This window comes from Lemur catta, chromosome 6 (genome assembly GCF_020740605.2).
Source record: "Lemur catta isolate mLemCat1 chromosome 6, mLemCat1.pri, whole genome shotgun sequence".
Classification (NCBI taxonomy): domain Eukaryota; kingdom Metazoa; phylum Chordata; class Mammalia; order Primates; family Lemuridae; genus Lemur; species Lemur catta.
Window position 1 is genome coordinate 82243009 of NC_059133.1, and position 20258 is coordinate 82263266.

The 20258-nt window shown below is 40.8% G+C and overlaps 1 non-coding gene across 1 annotated transcript; it reads left to right on the forward strand.

Annotated features, from left to right (window-relative positions):
- Positions 1-1383: 1383 nt before the first annotated feature.
- LOC123640850 lies at positions 1384-1490 on the forward strand. Its single transcript, XR_006736094.1, has one exon. It is a non-coding gene; the product is annotated as a U6 spliceosomal RNA (small nuclear RNA).
- Positions 1491-20258: the final 18768 nt, after the last annotated feature.

The following is a 20258-nucleotide window of genomic DNA, read 5'->3' on the forward strand; positions in this document are numbered from 1 at the left end:
TCCAGTTTCCCTTTCTAGGACAATTAATATTTTAAGTTTGTATTTTTGTTGTGATGGGGAGTGTAACTCTTTCTGAGACATTTTATGTGTATTTAAGTAGATACATATATGTCTTCTCTAAATTCCGATTTTTATTTTTATACAGAGGGTCGTTAGGTTTAAAGAATTCACCCTCTCCAAACTTCCATCCAAACCTCCTATAAAACCCTCCCCTCTCCCCTTCCCAGGGGTGTATTAGGCAGAAGCCTTTGCCAGACCTCTAGGGACATAACGGAATGAAATGCAAAAGGGGAGCTTACTTTCCTCATCCCTCCAGATAAGGGATGGATGCTTATCCCTCCCGGTTGTTCCCTAGGGAGATAAAGGAATGGAATGCAAGAGGGGAACTTACTTTCCTTATCCCTCCCAGTTGTTTGAAAAGAATTTATTTACTCCTCCCAGAAAAACCCTCTGTAAAACCCAAGGCTCTCCCCTTTTCTCTCATGGAGGCCTTTTTCCGCCTCCACCCGTCTGCACCCAGATGCTCAGAATAAACAGCATTTTGCTACACATGAGGCTTCCTGTGTCTCTTTCAGCTCAGGACCTCCTAACAAGGGTAGCATAACTTAGTATCAACCTGTGCCTTACATTTTTGCCTGACTTAAAAATGTATCTTATCTTTGACAAAGGAGCAAAGGCAATACAGTGGAGAAAAGATGTTTTTTTCAATAAATGGTGCTAGAACAACTGGACATCCACAGGCTAAAAAGTGAATCTAGACACAGACCTTACGCCCTTCACAAAAATTAGCTCAAAATGGATCATAGACCTAAAATGTAAAACACAAAATTATACAGCTCTTCGACAACAACATAGAAAATCTAGATGATCTTGGATGACTTGTTTAGCTACAACACCAAACCAAGATCCACAAGATAAATAATTGATCAGATGGACTTCACAAAAATTAACAAATTCTGCTCTATGAAAGACACTATCAAGGGAATGAGAAGACAAGCCACACACTGGGAGAAAATATTTACAAAAGACATATCTGATAAAGGACTCTTATCCAAAATATACAAAGAACTACTAAAACCCAACAATAATTGTTGTATAATAAAAAATATATTTGGTTGCTATCCCCAGTTCCTGGAGCACAGCTCCTAAACCCTTGGAGTTTCCTGTATGATAGGAGCCTCTTTTGTTATTCATAACCATCCTCTTTCCAGAGGTAAGAGGTAGCTCTATACCAGAGTTTACTTAAAGAAGGTGATTCAGGGTGGGGTCCTTAAATAGCCTCAGGATGGGGCTAGTCCCCAGAAAGACCCAGAAATTAGAAGCTCCACCCACTGATCTAGGGGATAGGAGGTGGAGATTAAGCTATATGAACACTCCTGAACAGTGTTCATTTCGGCAGCACATATACCAAAATTGGAACGATACAGAGAAGAGTAGCACGGTCCCTGTGCAGGAATGACACGCAAATTCATGAAGCTTTCCATATTTTTACAAATCAAATAAATAATAAAAATAAAAACTCCTGAACGAAGAGATTCTGAGAGACTCTGGTTTCCTGAACATCTCAAAAGTGCTGGGAGGGTGGCAGCACCAGAGCAGGCATGGAAGCTTCACAACCCCTCCCACCCCGACAGCTTGCTCTATGCATCCATTTGGCTGTTCCTGAGTTGTATCACTCATAATAAACTGGTAAACATACCTAAGCATTTTCCTTGGTTCTGTGAGACATTCTAGCAAATTACGGAACCTGAGGAGGATGCGTGCGAACCCGCAAATTTGTGCTTGGTTGGGCAGAAGTATGGGTACCTGGGCACCTCATTTATGGCTGGCGCCTGAAGTAGAGGTACTCTTGTGGGTCAGAGCTCCTTAACTTGTAGAATCAAATGTTAACTCCAGGAAGTGCCAGAAATGAATTGAGTTGTTGAACACCCAGTTGGTGTCAGAATTGGAGAAATGTTGGTGTCAGGGAAAAAAATTCTCTTGACAAAAATGAACAATCATCTGATTAGAAGATTCATAGAAGTGAATTCAAGATTCATTCAAGTGAACACACCACTTGCCAAAGAAGATATATAGATGGCAAATAAGCAGATGAAAAGATATTCAACATCATATGTCATCAGGGAACTGCAAATTAAAACAACAGTGCAATACCACTACACATCTACTAGAGCGTCCTAAATCCAAAACACTGACAACATCGAACACCGGCGATGATGTAGAGCAACAGGAACTCTCATTCACTGCTGGTAGGAATGCAAAAGGGTTAACTACCTTGGAAGACGACCCGGAAGTTTTTTAAAAAAACTAAAGATACTCTTACCATATGATTCAGCAGTCACACTCCTTGGTATTTTCCCAAATGAGCTGAAAATTTATGTCCAAACAAAAACTTGAACACACAGGTTTGTAGCAACTTTATTCATAATTGCCAAAACGTTGGAAGCAACCAAAGTATCCTTCAGTAGGTGAATGGATACACTGTGGTACATCCAAACAATGTAATATTATTCAATGCTAAATACAAATGAGGTAGCAAGCAAGCCATGAAAAGACATGGAGGAATCTTAAATGCACATTTCTAAGAGAAAGAATTTGAAAGGGCTGCACCCTGAATGATTCCAACTATATGATATCCCAAAAAAAGGCAAAACTATGGAGACAATAAAGAGATCAGCAGTACCAGGAGCTGGATGAAAGGGAGGGATGAATAGGCAGAGCACAGAGGATTTGCAGGGTGGTGAAACTATTCTGTATGATACTATAATGGTGATGTGTGTCATTATATGCTTGTCCAAACCCACAGAATGCACAACACCAGGAGTGAACACTAATGTAAACTAGGGGTGATAATGATGTGTCAATGCAGTTCATCAATTTTAATAAATGTTCCACTCTGGTGAGGGATGTTGATAATGCAGGAGGCTCTGTGTGTGGTAGGTCAGGTGGTGTACAGGAACTCATAAAGTCTATTTAAAAAAAAAAAAACCCTTCCCCCAAATAGAAAGAAATAAATCTTTCTATTTCCAAGAAGTACATCTTGGAGATCTTTCCATATCAGTAGAATTTGTTCAGTCCTTTTAATAGTTCCATGGCATAGATGTACCATTATTTATATCACCAGTTTCCTATTAATAGACACTTAAGCCTTTTCTAATATTTTGCAGTTATTACAAACTATAATGTTGCAATATATGTTATTCACAGATGTCCATGTATATTTGTAGTCTCAATGTGCATTTGTTATTTCTACAGATGCCACCAAAATGCCTCTCAAGAGTTTGTATCAATTTATACTATGATTAGCAAAAATGTTTCTGTTTTGCAGAAACTCACAGCCTGGTGTTTTATCAAATATTTGGATCTTTGACAATCTGATAGGCTCAAAAAATTTTATCTCAGATTTTTTTTTTCTTTTTTTTTTTGAGACAGAGTCTCACTTTGTTGCCGGGGCCAGAGTGAGTGCCGTGGCGTCAGCCTAGCTCACAGCAACCTCAAACTCCTGGGCTTAAGCGATCCTACTGCTTCAGCCTCCCAAGTAGCTGGGACTACAGGCATGCGCCACCATGCTTGGCTAATTTTTTCTATATATTTTTTTTAGTTGTCCAGATAATTTATTTCTATTTTTTTTTAGTAGAGATGGGGTCTCGCTCAGGCTGGTCTCGAACTCCTGACCTCAGGCGATCCTCCCACTTCGGCCTCCCAGAGTGCTAGGATTACAGGCGTGAGCCACCGTGCCTGGCCTGGGGTATCTTTTGTAAGGCCACTAATCCTACTCACAAGGATGGTGCCCCGTTACATAATCACCTCCCAAAAGTTCTACTTCCTAATACCATCACATGGGGGTATCACATCAACCTATATATGTTGGGAGGACACAAACGTTTATCCCATAACAGCCTTCTTTTACTTCTTTCAGTAATGTCTTATGTTTCCTGTTAAGTTTAGTCCTGGGTACTTTAGAGGCTATGTTGCCACAGCCTCAGGTCTTTCTTCATTACATTCTTTTGAATGGTTATTCCTAATGTATAAGACACCTTGTTTTTTTCCCCCTACAAGATACATCTTGTATCTGTTGAGTTTCTTTCAAAATAATTTATATTATTTTTTTTGAATGGACACAAAATTTTTTGTGTGTGTTTTTCATATTTTTTTTTATCTTTTTTACTCTTCTTCAAAAGCAGTTCTGTGGGAGACACAAGATTTTAAACAGGGAATGAAACTTAGTATTTATTTTGCAAGGAGAATGAAAGTTTGCTATATACCTATCACTACTAACAATAGGTGTTCCTTATTTAGCACAACTATACGTCAGCCACTATTCTAAGTGCTTTACACACTTTAATTCATTACAACAATCCTGTGATGAAGTTTACATTGTTATCCTCTTTGACAGATGTATAAACCAAGGCACAGAGAAGTGAAGTAACCTGTCACACAGCCAGAGATTAATGGAGCCAGGAGTTACGGGCAATTTAGCCTCAAAGCCCTTCCTCTTAATCAATTGGGCCATATTGGCTATTACTTGCCAAACATTGTGTTTTAAATGTATAATTTTAATTTTATTTTTCATGGCCCTATCAGATTAAAAATTATCAAACCCATTTTACATATGGGAAAACTTAGGCTAAGAAAGATTAAGTAACGTGCCCAAGGTCATGCAGGCAGTCCTGGGGTTTCTGGTATCCCAAGGCCGACCTCATTTCCATGACTCCTTGAGGCAACTCACTTTGTCTAATTGCATTGTTCGTGTGTCCATTAATTTGATCTTTAGTCAAAGATAAATAAATTTTGCAATCAGGGCTTCTGATGAGGATAAGGTAACCAGAGATACCACACCGACACACATCATTTAGGTAACCCATGACGCCCTTTCACAGAGAAATTTATTATTTTCCTTGAGCTTTTTAGAAAATGGCAGAGTGGCCCTTTCTCATTCCAGCATCTTAAAGGGTAGAACTTATCTCTCATGAAAAATAATTAGCAGCCCTTTCTCCTCGGTATACTACAAAACACTATTAGTTTAATATTTATTACTAATTTATCACAGATCAGGCACTATCCTAAGGGCTAGACTGCAATGGTGAACAAAACAGACACGGTCCCTGCACTTAGGGGAGCTTCCATTCTAGTGAGGGAGGCAGACATTAATAAGTAATCATCCAGTTTTATATTTATGAACTGTGCTGACTGTTCTTATGGGAAAGTACAAGGAGAGTTGAAAGCACATCACAGGGCAACAGCCTAGTCTTGGCGTGTGGGTGGGAGGAAGGAAACTGACAATGGATCCCTTAGGAAGTTAATATCGGAGCACACATCTGCAGAAAGGGGTGGTCGAAGAGGCAAGTTCCAGGGACTGTGAGGACTCCAGAGTGCCCATAGCACTAATGACAAACAAGAGCAGCTCACGATAAGGCTAAAGAGGTAGGTATGAGCTAGAGAGCATGCAGGGCTTTGTGGGATCTTAGGTGCTTTGGGTCTTTGACCCCAAGGCAGTAGGAAACCCTCTGAAGGGTTTTAAGGGGAAGGATATGCTCAGGTTTCCATTTTTGAAAACATCACCCTGCAGGGTAGAATATGGATTGGGGAGTGGGAGAGAAATCTAAGTGAGTGGTGATGGTTGCTTGATCGGGGAGATGGAGGAAGAGAAGGAGGTAAGAGCGTACACTCTAGGGATAGGAAGGTACAGCAGCAGGACCCGAAGGTGGCTTGGATATCAGATGTAAAGCAGGAAGGTCATGTCAGGGATACATCCTTGGGTCTGCCTGGACGGGGAGAAGGACGGTGATACTTACCACTGAAGTGGAAAGTGCGGGAGGACGAGGTTCAGACTGCAAGGGAGTGAGTTCAGTTTTTAGCACATTGTGTTAGAGGTGCTTCTGAGACATTCAGGTGGAGATGTCAACCAAGCACCTGGAGGTACTCATTTGAGATAATAGTGTGGCCGGGCGCGGTGGCTCACGCCTGTAATCCTAGCTCTGGGAGGCCGAGGCGGGTGGATCGCTCGAGGTCAGGAGTTCGAGACCAGCCTGAGCAAGAGTGAGACCCCCGTCTCTACTAAAAATAGAAAGAAATTATCTGGCCAACTAAAAATATATATACAAAAAAATTAGCCGGGCATGGTGGCTCATGCCTGTAGTCCCAGCTACTCGGGAGGCTGAGGCAGTAGGATCGCTTAAGCCCAGGAGTTTGAGGTTGCTGTGAGCGAGGCTGATGCCACGGCACTCACTCTAGCCCAGGCAACAAAGTGAGACTCTGTCTCAAAAAAAAAAAAAAAAATAAAAAAAAATAAAAAGAGATAATAGTGTTCTCCCAGATATCTCTGGCTAGAGATATTCATCTGAGAAATAGCCATGGGTGTAGATGAGATCACCTAGAGACAGAATATAATGTGAGAAGAGCTGGGGATTTAAGCATGGACTGATTATCTAATTCACGGACTTGACCAAATTGTCTGCACTCTTCCAATTTGGTCCCTAATAGGAATTAGATAAATGCTGGAAGAATGGAATCTTTTAGTATTTTCAATAATTATTTGTACCCAATCCTGGGTTTAGTCATAAGAGCAAGTATGCCATCAGTTAGTACACCTACCTCCCCATTCCCTCTCAATTACACACTTTTTCAGGGAGTGGAAAAGAGATAATGCTAGACAATCCTTTCTTCCCTCCTTCCTTCCTTCCTTGAAAAGAAATAATGCTAGGAGCCTTGTCTTTTCTTTCCTTCGTTTTCTTTTTCTTTTTTTTTTTTAAATTTGAGACAGTGTTGCCCAGGCTGATCCTGAATCCCTGGGCTCAAACAATCCTCCCACCCCAGCCTCCCAAGTAGCTGGGACTACAAGTGCAAGCCACCACAGCTGGCTAAGGCTAGGAGTCATTTCTTTGGTGTCTGGTTGCTGCACAGTAGAACCGAACCCTGACCACCGTCTTATCACCAAACCTCGCTGCTATTTCCCCTGGGAAAACCTTTCCTTGTCCTCCTTATCCCATAGAAGAAAATTCCATCTTTGGATCTCTCCATACTCAAGATATACGTCCTCTAGAGCCCATCATTTCATCAGAGCATCAACATTTATTTGTGTACGGCTCTGTCTCCCTGTAAAACAGTAAGCTCTTAAAAGGCAGATATGTTGTCTTAATGCATCTTTGTATCTACAGTACATTGCTTAACACAAAGTAGGAAGGGCTCCATCCTTTTTTTTTTTTTTAATAATGAACTATTTTTTAGAGCAGTTTCAGGTTCACAGCAAAATTGAGTGGAAAGTACAGACAGTTCCCATGTACCTTCTCCACCCACAGGTACAACCTCCCCCACGATCTACATCCTGCACCACAGTGGTACATTTGTTACAATCCACCTGCACGGACACATCTTTATCACCCAAAGTCCACAGTTTACATTAGGGTTCACTCTTGCTGTTGTACATTGTATGGGTTTGGAAAAATGTATAATGACATATATCCACCATTATGGTATCATACAGAAGAGTTTCACTGCCCTGAAAATCCTCTGTACTCGGCCTATTCATCCCTCCCTTCCTGCAATCCCCCTAATCCCTGGCAACCACTGACCTTTTATTTTATTTTTTTAGAGACAGGGTCTCACTCTGTCCAGCAGGCTGGAGTCATCATAACTCGCTGTAACCTCAAACTCCTGGGCTCAAGCAATCCTTCTGCCTCAGCCTCCAGAGTAGCTGGGACTGCAAGTGCATGTCACCATGGCTGGCTAATTTAAATTTTTTTTTTTTTGTAGAGACAGAGTCTTGTTATGTTACCCATGCTGGTCTGGAACTCCTGGCCTGGAGTGTGACTCCCACCTTGGCCTCCCAAAGTGCTGGGATTACTGTGCCCGGTCCACTGATCTCTCACTATAGTCTACTGTAGTCCATAGTCTTGTCTTTTCCAGAATGTCATATAATTGGAATCATACAGTAAGAAGTTTTTTCAGATTGGCTACTTTTGCTTAGTAATATGCACTTAAGTTTCCACCATGTCCTTTCATGGCTTGATAGCTCATTTCTTTTTAAGGCTGAATAATATTCCATTGTCTGGATGTATCACAGTTTACTTATCTATTCACCTACTAAAGAACATCTGGGTTGCTTCCAGGTTTTGGCAGTTATGAATAAAGCTGCTATAAACAAGCGTGTGCAGGTTTTTATGTGGACATAATTTTCAATTTATTTGGATAAATACCAAAGAGGGTGATTGGTGGATCTTAGGGTAGAAGTATGGTTAGTGTTGTGAAAAACTGTCTTCAGAGTGGCTGTACCATTTGCATTCCCACCAGCAATGAATGAGGGTTTCTTTTTTTTTTTGAGACAGAGTCCCACTCTGTTGCCCGGGCTAGAGTGCCATGGTGTCAGCCCAGCTCACAGCAACCTCAAACTCCTGGGCTCAAGCTATCCTCCTGCCTCAGCCTCCCAAGTTGCTGGAACTACAGTTGCATGCCACCATGCCCAGATAATTATTTTATTTCTACTTTTTGTAGAGACAGGGTCTTGCTATGTTGCTCAGGCTGGTCTCAAGCTCCTGACCTCAAGTGATCCTCCTGCCTCAGCCTCCCAGAGTGCTAGGATTACAGGTGTGAGCCACTGCATCTGGCCAGAATTAGAGTTTCTATTGCTCTACATCCTCACACATATTAGAATGGCCATACTATCTTTTAAAAATATTTATTTTCTTGCTTGATACTTGATTATGCTAAAAAAGAAAAAAAATTTTTATTTGCTACCTAAGTGGATGGATTATATTTATTGACAAGGTATGTGAAGTATCTCGGAGCTATGAATTACATGGTGGTTTTCCTTGTAGGAAAACTCCAAATTCAAAGTTCTAAACTGTGAAAAAATTAGAGTTGGAAATAGAATGTTTCATTTATTTGGCTCCAATTAGTATATAAAAGATATTTTCTGTATTTGTGTTTTTTGTTTTGTTGTGTTTTGAGACAAAGTCTCACTCTGTCACCCAGTCTAGAGTGCAGTGGTGTCAGCATAGCTCACTGTAACCTCAAACGCCTGGGCTCAAGTGATCCTCCTGTCTCAGTCTCCAGAGTAGCTGGGACTACAGGTTCGAGCACCACACCCAGCGAATTTTTCTAATTTTTGTAGAGATAGGATCTCACTATTGCCCAAGCTGGTCTTGAACTCCTGGCCTCAAGCAAATCTGCTTCAGCCTCCCAAAGTGCTAGGATTACAGGGGTGGGCCACCACACCCAGCCTCGCCCTATTTTTGTAACAAGCATAATAACATTGGCCAATCAGTAGGGCAAGAAAGAACTAGATACTGAGTATACCTGCAGGTTGATTAGTAAGGAAATCTAAATGAGGAAGTTAGTTAAAAATTTAAAGAACCATTTCAGGAAGTTTATTAATCTTTGCTGATTAAAATGAATGATAATAATTTGTTGCTGTATATCATTTGGGAAGAAATAGGACAGTAGGTCCTTAATGTTTGCCTGTTTGTAAGATGAGCCCAAGTCATAAGTCATGTCTACAATGCTGTCCTTACTCACTTGAAATGCCTTTTCATATCCTACTAAGAAACCATCTATTCAATTACTTAAGAACACTTTAACTTCATAAATTGTGAGCTGTTTGGACAGGTTGATTCAATTAAGAGTATACAAAAAACCCAATATAACTATTGTCATAGAATTCTTTAAAATTATGCAAAAGCCACATGATCTTCCTGAGGTAGGACTGAAACACAAACAGAGCTGTTTTCTTTCTACTGTGTGTTATTAAGTTTAATTGCTTCATTCTCGTGATTGCTCTTGAAAGAGAAGGAATCAATCAAGCTTTCACCAAAAGCGGATGCCACTGCATTATGTATGAGGTTGGCAAGGGAAGAGAGACCTGTGACCTAAAAGGAAATCAGGATCTCAAGTACTTACAAATGGGAGGCTCCTATGTGTCCGAGTCTCCTTTGTTAAGAGACATGCTGCCTCCGAACATTAACTTCACCAGTATTCACTTAATACAAGTTTCCCAAGTTCATTTTTTAGGCTAAGGCAGTCCCTTGAATATGAAAGTGATGCAACTGATCCAACGTTAAAAAAATATAAAGACACCCTTCCCCCAGGAGTACTGAAAAGGCCCTGTCTACATTGCCTCCTTAAAATCCCTTGGAATTTACAGCATCCATTTTTGAGATGACAAAGCAGGATTAGGAGTATTGATGATGGAAGAAAATCTGCCTGTGTTTGAATCTCCTGGCCCCTTGGGGGCAAGCCCTTGGCCTCACTGCCACCAGAGTCCAAAAAGCTGGGTGAATTGGTCCAGACTCTTCACTTAAAGGCATTTATCTCACATCTGAATTTTTTTTTTTTTTTTTTTTAAGGAGAGGACTTTTTAAAAAAATTTCTGAGTGTTTCAGGAGTACAAACATTTTGGTTACATAAATTGCTTTTGTACAGTTTGAGTCAAAGTTATAAGTGTGCCCATCACTTGGACAGTGTGCACCGTACCCGTTAGGTGTGAATTTAGTCATCCCTCCCTCTCCCCCCACCTGCTTGATTTCCAATGAATGTGATTTCCATATGTGCACATAAGTGTTAATTGATTAGTTCCGATTTAATGGTGAGTACATGTGGTGTTTGTTTTTCCATTCTTGGGATACTTGACTTAAAAGAATGGTTTCCTGTTCCATCAAGGATAATACAAGAGGTGCTAGTTACCATTTTCTATGGCTCAGTAATACTCCATGGTATACATATCCCACATTTTATTAATCTACTCATGTATTAATGGGCACGGGTTGATTCCACATCTTTGTAATTGTGAATTGTGCTGTAATAAATATTCGAGTGCAAGTTTCTTTTTTATAAAATGTCTTTTTTCCTTGGAATAAATACCCAGTAGTGGGATTGCTGGATCAAATGCTAGTTCTACTTTTAGTTCTTTGAGGTATCTCCATACTACTTTCCATAGAGGTTGTACTAGTTTGCAGTCCCACAAATAGTGTATGAGTGTTCCTATCTCTCTACATCCACATCAGCATTTGTTATATTGGGACTTTTTGATAAAAGCCATTCTTACTGGAGTTAGATGATATCTCATTGTGGTTTTGATTTGCATTTTCCTGACAATTAGAGATGTTGATCATTTTTTCATGTTTGTTGGCCATTAGTCTATCTTCTTTTGAAAAGTTTCTGTTCATGTCTTTTGCCCCACTTTTTTTTTTTTTTTTTTTTTTTTTTGAGACAGAGTCTCACTCTGTTGCCTGGGCTAGAGTGAGTGCCGTGGCATCAGCCTAGCTCACAGCAACCTCAAACTCCTGGGCTCAAGCAATCCTACTGCCTAAGCTTCCTGAGTAGCTGGGACTGCAGGCATGCGCCACCATGCCTGGGGTCTCGCTTTTGGTCAGGCTGGTCTCAAACTTCTGTCCTCAAGGGATCCTCCTGCCTTGGCCTCCCAGAGTGCTAGGATTACAGATGTGAGCCACAGCACCAGCCCGGACTATAGGTTTTATCATGCCATGAGCAAGTGCTGGGTTGTGAGCTTTCCTTGTAATTCCAGTGAACAATCTATTATTAATATCACATTAACGGCTCAGAATTTGGTTAATCTCTTAATTAAAAGCAGTAGGCATTAAAGACAAGCTGACCCAAATAAGGTTAGCTGCCAGGTGCTGAAATATCTGTCTCCACAAGCTGTAGAATCTCTCAGCGGAGTCCTGTGATTAATTGCTGGGTTCCTGCAAGCGCAGGGTGAAAGGATCAAACACCTCTGCTGCTGCTCCGAAGGCAAGAGGAAACGGAAGAATGAATTGAGAATAAGAAACGTGAACAGTGCTGCCAGGTAGCGACAGAGTACCAAACACATCCTGCCTCTGGGGCAGAATGTCTTACTTGTTTCTCTGAAGTTAATAGAATCATCTAAACTTGAGCACATGTTCTTTCTCTCTCCCTGTTTTGGATGAGATGTCGGGGAAGAAAGGAGTCTGCCGCACGATTTTTTTTTTTTTTGAGACAGAGTCTCACTCTGTTGCCCGGGCTAGAGTGCCGTGGTGTCAGCCTAGCTCACAGCAACCTCAGACTCCTGTCCTTAAGGGATCCTCCTGCCTCAGCCTCCCAGAGTGCCAGGATTACAGGCATGAGCCACCGCCCCTGGCCTGCTGCACGATTTTATGGTGAGTTCAATAGCTAATGAATTGACCCAGTTCCTTACAGAAACTTAAATACTAAAGTTTGAGTCTTGTTTTAGTAATCTGGCATGCATAACAAGTTACCACAAATTTAGTGGCTTAACACAGCACCTATTTATTATATTAGCCCATAGTTCTGCAGGTGAGAAGTCCTGGTGGGCTTTCCTGAGTTCTGTTTCAGATGTCAGTGGCCAAAATCAAGTGTCAGCGAGGCTGGAGGCTCTGAGGAAGGCTCCCAAGCTCATTCAGGTAGTTGGCAGAATTCAGGTCCTTGTGGTTGTAGGACTGAGGCGAGGTCCCATTTCCTCGCTGGCTGTCAGCTGGGCGCCGCTGTCTGCTCCTGGCAGCCACGTGCTGTCCTTCCCGGCCCTCTCCCTCTCCACAGCACCAACAGCGCAGCGGAGAAAACCCAATGACTCTAGAGCATTCGTTAGAGAGATTAGGCCCATCTGGATAATGTCCATTTTCCCTATAATGGAGCATAATCACAGCAGTGACAACTCATCACATCCACTAGTTCCACCCTCACTCAAAGGGGGAGGGAATTATACAAGAGCCAGGTTCACTGGGGTCATTCTTAGAACGCTGCCTACCCCAAGTCTCAAAGTCTGTTTTCTCTCAATGGATGCCAAAGAAAAGCAACCAGTCAGACACTCCTTGAAGAGCAGCATCAGTTCAAGACCAGCCTGAGAAAGAAGGAGACCCCATCTCTACCAAAAATAAAAGAAATTAGCCAGGTGTGGTGGTGCACGCCTATAGTCCCAGCTACTCAGGAGGCTGAGGCAGGAGGAGCGCTTGAGCCCAGGAGTTTGAGGTTGCAGTGAGCTGTGATGATACCATTGTACTCTACCCCGGGGGACAGGGTGAGACTCTGTCTCAAAAACAAACAAAGAAACAAAAAAATCTCATAATCCCTTTCGACCTTGTAGTGAGGATTGGGAAAGCCAAGATTGATCATCTTCACAGTGCTGGGGTAAATTGCAAGAAGAGGTAGGGTGAGTCTCACCTTCTTACCTGAATGTCTTGCTCTCTTAAAGCTGGGAGCAGACTTTTGGAAAGTTAAGGCATTTCTTATTATTCTCTTTCCCTATCTGTGAGATTCCAGATCCCTGTAGTCTTGGGGGACAGAGAGATAAGACAATTTTGTTATATAAAAACAACAGAAATTTATCAGATACTTATGTACTCAGTGGAGACTTAGTATGTGCAAAGCACTCTGCTAAGTGGTGAGGATACCATGGTGATACACACAATTGTGGATCTCATGAGGTTACTAAATGCTGTTTTAGGAGAATCTAAAGCTGTGAGGGATACAAAAGAGGGCTATTTTGTCCCAAGAGGGATGAGGCAATCAAGAATGTCTAGACATAGTGAGATCTTAGGTCAAGAGTAAGTAGGAATTTCTTAGACAATGGGAAAGGGCATATGTGTGGGTATGAGTTCATGTGTGCCCTCAGAGAGATTGTCCCAAATGGACGAACATGTCTTTCTGGTCACTTTGGATCTCCACACTCCATGATGCACAAGCAAGTAGTAAGACGTGAGGTGACAGGGAAGTCAGAGGATTGTTGTAGTTAAGTGCAACTGAGCCCCTGACTTTTTTTTTTCAAATTGTGGTAAAATGCATGTAACATAAAATTTACCATAACAAATTTAAAGTGTGCAATTCAGTGACATTAAATAGACAATTTACAACTATCTAGTATGCAGACATCATTATCTAGTAACAAAACTTCTTCATCACCCCAAATGGAAGCCCCGTCCCCATTAAGTAGTCATTTCTAATTTCCCTCTCTCTCCGGCCCCTGGAAACCACTACTCTGTTTTTGTCTCTATGGATTTGCATATTGTGGATATTTCACATCAATGGAAGCATATAATATGTGGCCTTTTGCATCTGGGTGCTTTCACTTAGCATAATGTGGGTTTTTTTTTTTTTTTGAGACAGAGTCTTGCTCTGTTGCACTCTAGCCCGTGGCATCAGCCTAGCTCACAGCAACCTCAGACTTCTGGGCTTAAGCAATCCTCCTGCCTCAGCCTCCCGAGTAGCTGGGATTGCAGGCATTCGCCACCGTGCCCCATTAATTTTTTTCTATTTTTAGTAGAGACAAGGTGTCACTCTTGCTCAGGCTGGTCTCGAACTCCTGACCTCAAGCCATCCTTCTGCTTTGGTAGCATAATGTTTTAAGGTCCATCCATGTTGTAGCTTATGTCACAACTTCATTCCTTTTTATGGCTAATCTCCCATTGCACAGGTATACCATAAGTTGTTTATCCATTTGTCCACTGATGGACATTCGAGTTGTTTCCATCTTTTGGCTGTTGTGATTAGTGTTGCTATGAACATTTATGTACAAGTTTTTGTTTGAACACCTGTTTTCAATTCTTGGGTATGTACCTAGGAGTGGAATTACCGGGTCACGTTTAACTTGTTGAGGAACCACCAAATTGTTCTCCCCAGTGGCGGCATCATTTTACACTCCCAGCAAGAACGTGTGAGGGTTCTAATTTCTCCACGTCTTGCCAACAATCCTGCCTGCTTTTGAATCCTGGCTCTACCGCTCAACTGTTGCAAAACCTTGCCAAGTCCTTAACTTCTCTGTACCTCAGCTTTCTCATCTGTCAAATGAAAAAAGTAATGGTGCCTCCTTCACCAGATTGTTGTGAGGATTAAATTTAGTTAGCAGGTATACAGTGAGTTGATATGTATAAGACAGTGCCTGGCATGAGTTGTTCAAACCATATGATATTGCTGATTGACTATTACTGATGTAGAGAAAAGGTAATTTTATGCGATTCAACCATATAGCAAGCAGTTTATAATAATTTGTTTTAATTAGGTAAGCACCAGGTATATATAGTTTATCTTTTGCCTAAGACTAGTAAGGCCCTCAATAAAGGGTTTCAAACAGGGCAGTAACACGATGACATATAGGAACTAGATTGGAAGTAAGAGGTAGCTCTGCAGTCCTCTAGGAAGTGGGTATAGTCATCTGGGTGAGAAAAAACACTGGCAGTGAGGAGAAAACTAAGTAGACATAATCAGGTCAGCACTAGAAGATAAAATGGGACCAGGCGCGGTGGCTCACGCCTGTAATCCTATAATTCTGGGAGGCCCAGGCGGGAGGATTCCTTGAGCTCAGGAGTTCAAGACCAGCCTGACCAAGAGCAAGGCCCCATCTCTACTAAAAATAGAAAAATCACCCAGGCATGGTGGCGAGTGCCTGTAGTCTCACCACCTGGGAGGCTGAGGCAGGAGGATCCCTTGAGCCCAGGAGTTTGAGGTTGCTGTGAGCTACGATGACAACACTGCACTCTAGCCTGGGGCAACAGAGCTAGACTCTGTGTCAAAATAAATAAATAAATAAATAAATAAATAAAAAAGGACAGCAATGGTGTATTGATCAGATGTAAGTATATGCTGATTCTGCTGATTTTATCTCTTAAATACAAATATAGCTTTGTTCTCCAGCTCCTTCACTACTGGCTCAGCCCAAGCTATCATCAGCTCTCAAGTAGACGGCAGCAGTGACCTCCAAACTGCCCTTCCACATCAATTATTATTTTTATTCTATTTCTATTCCTGATTTTTCCCAATCCATTCTCCATATTGCAAAGTGATATTTAGTAAAATATTTCAGACACATAAAGAGGCATAAAGAATAATGCATGTCATGTATCCAACTCATATATTTCAAAAATGCATGTAGTTGTGTCCCCCTCGTAACCCTCTCCCACCTTATTCTCCTCTCTTCACGACAGAGGAAATCCTGATTTTGGCATTTATCATTTGCCACATGTTTATATGTGTCCCTCTATGTATGCGTTATGCGGGTGTTTGTATATTTTCTGGAATATTCTAATGCTTCACATAGATAACGTCACATTGTATCTTCTGTTACCTGTTCCCCACCCACTCTCCGTTCAATCTCACGTTTGTGTGAAGTTTTCATGCAGAAACATGTCATCCTAGTCAATTTATTTTCAGCGCAGCACAATCTTTTCATTGTCTGAGCATACAAAAATGACACAGTTATCTATTCACAAGGCAAATCTGATCATGTCAATCTGCTTAAAACAGCTCAGCAGTTTTCCCCTGCTCTGAGGCTAAAGACGACATTCAAGGCCTGGCTTGATTTCAGGCTCCTTCTACCACCAGAGCCTCACCTTACGCCCCCTGCTCCTTCCCCTTCTACTGATTCTTCAGATCTTAGCTCAAGTTTGCTTCCTTGAGAGTCTTCCCGCCATCTCCACCGCATGCCCTAGATCAGCCCTCTGCTATACTTTCATAACACAATGCTCTTTTCTTTACAGCACTTGCCAGAACAAATCACCATATGATTTAATTAATGTGAGTTGGGAGAGGCGATGGTCATATCTATTTTGTGCACAAGTGCATCTCCAGAGCCACGTGCACTTGGTAGGTGCTCAAACGAATTTGGCTGAATGAATGAGAAGAGAAATAGGAACTGGAAATCTTTTCCTGCCTAGTAGGGATATTTTCCTATTTAATTCCACGTAATTAAAACTTGTTAAATATACATATTCCAGAATTTCATTTTGGATCATGACGGTGTAGCTGGGACTGAAAACATCCTTCAGCTGTAAACAACTAGAAAACTGGACGAGCTAAATGAAACAATTTTCAGACATTGGCCAACATACAGTGTCGGACTGTGATCCTGGGAGAAGGAGGCAAGCTCTACTTTGCCCTAGGGACATTTTCCTGGCCAGCAGTGCAGGGAGAGGGATCCTAAGCAGAGATAATAATTGAAACCAGGGAAAGGAGAAAAAGGACTAAAGAATAAATGTGGCCGGAAGGAGTGGCTCATGCCTGTAATCCTAGCACTTTGGGAGGCCAAGGCAGGAGGATCACTTGAGGCCAGGAGTTCGAGAACAGCCTGAGCAAGAGCGAGACCCCCGTCTCTACTAAAAATAGAAAGAAATTAGCTGGACAACTAAAAATATGTAGAAAAAATATGCCTGTAGTCCCAGCTACTCGGGAGGCTGAGGCAGAAGGATTGCTTGAGTCCAGGAGTTGGAAGTTGCTGTGAGCTAGGCTGATACCACGGCACTCCAGCCACAGCAACAGAGCGAGATTTTGTCTTAAAAAAAAAAAAAAAAAAAAACAAATTCGGCGGGCACAGTGGCTCATGCCTGTATTCCTAGCAGTTTGGGAGGCCAAGGCGGGAGGATCACTTGAGGCCAGGAGTTTGAGGTTGCAGTGAGCTATGATGATATCACTGTACTCCAGCCTGGGCAATAGAACAAGACCCAGTCTCAAAACAAACAAACAAACAAACAAACACTGATGGGACAATAGAAAACAAATAGCAAGATGGTAGATTTAAACTCAACCATATAGATAATCACATTACAAAACACACCATTTAAGAAACAGAGATTGTCAGATTGGATAAAAAAGCAAGGCCCTACTATAGTGCCTTCAATAAAAATGTACTTTTAAAAAAAAAATTATTTGAGATGTGGCCTCACTATGTTGCCTACTCCTGGGCTTGAGCGATCCTCCTGCCTCTACCTCATGAGTAGCTGGGATTACAGGCTCAAGAATGCATTTGTTTTTCAAGAATGCATTTTAAATATAAAGACACATATTGGGTAAAAGGGTAGAAAAAGACACACCATGGCAACAATAATCATAGAAAAAGCTGAAGTTGCTACTTTAGCATAAGAAAAAGTAGGCATAAGAACAAGGAATTTTACCAGGGTTAAAGAGTGACATTTCATAATGATGAAAAGTTAACCCTAAATGTGCATGGACCTAATACCAAAGTTTCAAAATACATTAAGCAAAACCTGATAGCATTCCAAAAAGAAATAGACAAATTCACATTCACAGTTTTAGCTTTCAATACTGCTCTCTCAGTTACTAATAGAAAGAGAAGACAGAAAATCTCTAAGGACACAGAAGACATGAAACCACAGTATCTTTTCAAGTGCACACCAAATATTTATCAAGATACATCCTGGGCCATAAACTGAGTCTGAATAATTTTACAGTGTTTGAAAAACTACAGAATATTCCTTTTTCGTTACAACAGACTTAAATTGGAAATTAATTATAACAGTTATCTGGGAAGTCCCCCAAATATCTGGAGATTAAACAACACTTCCTCATAACTCATGAATCAGAGAAGTTGCAAAGGAAATTAGAGAATAGTTTGAAATGAATGAAATGAAACACAATCTATCAAGCACAACTGATAAAATGGATAACCAAGCCTGTAGCTAGACTGATCAAAAAAAATGGATAGGGAATATACACATTACCAATGTCAGGAATAAAAGAGGGGATATCTCTGCAGATATATAAATATATTTTTCCCTGCAGCTATTAAAGGGCTAATAAGATGAGGGTATGAACAACTTTACAGCAATCAAAGTGTTAACTTAGATGAAATGGGCCAATCCCTTGAAGGACATAAATTACCAACATTCTCTCAAGAAGAAATACAAGATTGCAATAGTCCTGTATCTACTTATTAAATGAAATGTATGTTTAAATATCTTTCTATGAAGAAATCTCCAGGCTCACATGACTTCACTGGTGAATTCCATTAAATATTTAAGGGCTGGGTGAGGTCGCTCATGCCTATAATCCCAGCAGTTTGGTGGGCCAAAGTGGGAGGATTGCTTGAGGCCAGGAGTTTGAGATCAGCTTGAACAACATGGCTAGACTCCATCTCTACAAAAAAAAAAAAATAAAAAATTAGCTGGGTATAATGGTGTGCACCTGTAGTCAGGTGTTGAGGTGAGAAGATCTCTTGAACTTGGGAATGTGAGGTCTCAGTGAGCTATGACTGTGCTCAGTAAGCTATGATTGTGCCATTGCACTTCAGCCTGGATAACAGAGTGAGACCCTGTCTCAAAAACAAAAAGACCTCAACATGTGAATTTCAAGGAAAAAAGAAAAACAACAACAACAAGAATAAAAATTTAAGGAAGAAATAATACACAAATTCATTCAGAAAATAGGGGAGGAAGGAACCCTTCCAATTCATTTTATGAGGTCATTATAATCAACACCAAAAACAAAGTAATTATAAGAAAATAAACCTACAGATTAATATCTCTCATGAAGGACAGACACAAAAATCTTTTTTATAAATTGGCAAATTGAATCCTGGAGTAGAAAGGCAAAAGACCTAGACTAGCCAAAACAATCTTGAAAATAAAGAACAAAGTTGGGGAACTTATACCAGCTGATTTCAAGACATACTATGATAACCAGGACAGTGTGGGACCAGTGAAAGAGTAGATGTATAGATCAATGGAATGAATGGAGACTCCAGAAACAGATCCACATATATATAATAAACTGATTTTCAACTGCGTGAAGGCAATTCAATGGGAAAAGGAAACTCTTTTCAACAAAAGGTGAATCCCTGGATATCTTTTTGAGAAAACAAAAGTGAAAATTGATCCTTATCTCACAGTATACACAGATACTAACTCAAAATGGATCATACATATAAATGCAAGAGCTAGTAACATATACATTCTAAAAAAAATAGGAGGAAATCATTGCAACTTTGGGATAGGCAAAAATTTCTCAAGATACAAAAAGCATCATTCATAAACTCGGTAAATTGTACATTGTCCAAATTGAAACCTTACTCTTCATTGACATTGTTAAAAAAAACAAAAACACAAGCCAGAATTAGAGAAAATATTCTTAACGCATATTTAATAAAGGACTTGTATCCAGTGTATATATGCGTGTGTATATATATCCACACACACATATGCTCTTGAAACTCAATTACAAGAAGACAAACAACCCAATAAAAATCAGGCAAAAATTAGAACAGGTGTTTCACAAAAAAAGATATATGAATCTGGGAGAAAAAGAAAAAGAAGCTTTATATCTGAAAAATGTGAACCCTTTTCAATTGTCAGGCCCGGAGAGGTACTGGAATGAAATAGCAGTTGTGTCACTCCTCTCTTGAGCTAAATAATGATCTCCAGAAGCTACCTGCCATGTGGGCTCTAGACTAACAGGCCATGTAGCCATAAAATGCCCTGGACCGGCCCCTTAACTCACACCCTGCAGTTCAGCAATGTGTAGCCGATCACTTGTCAGTGTTCTCT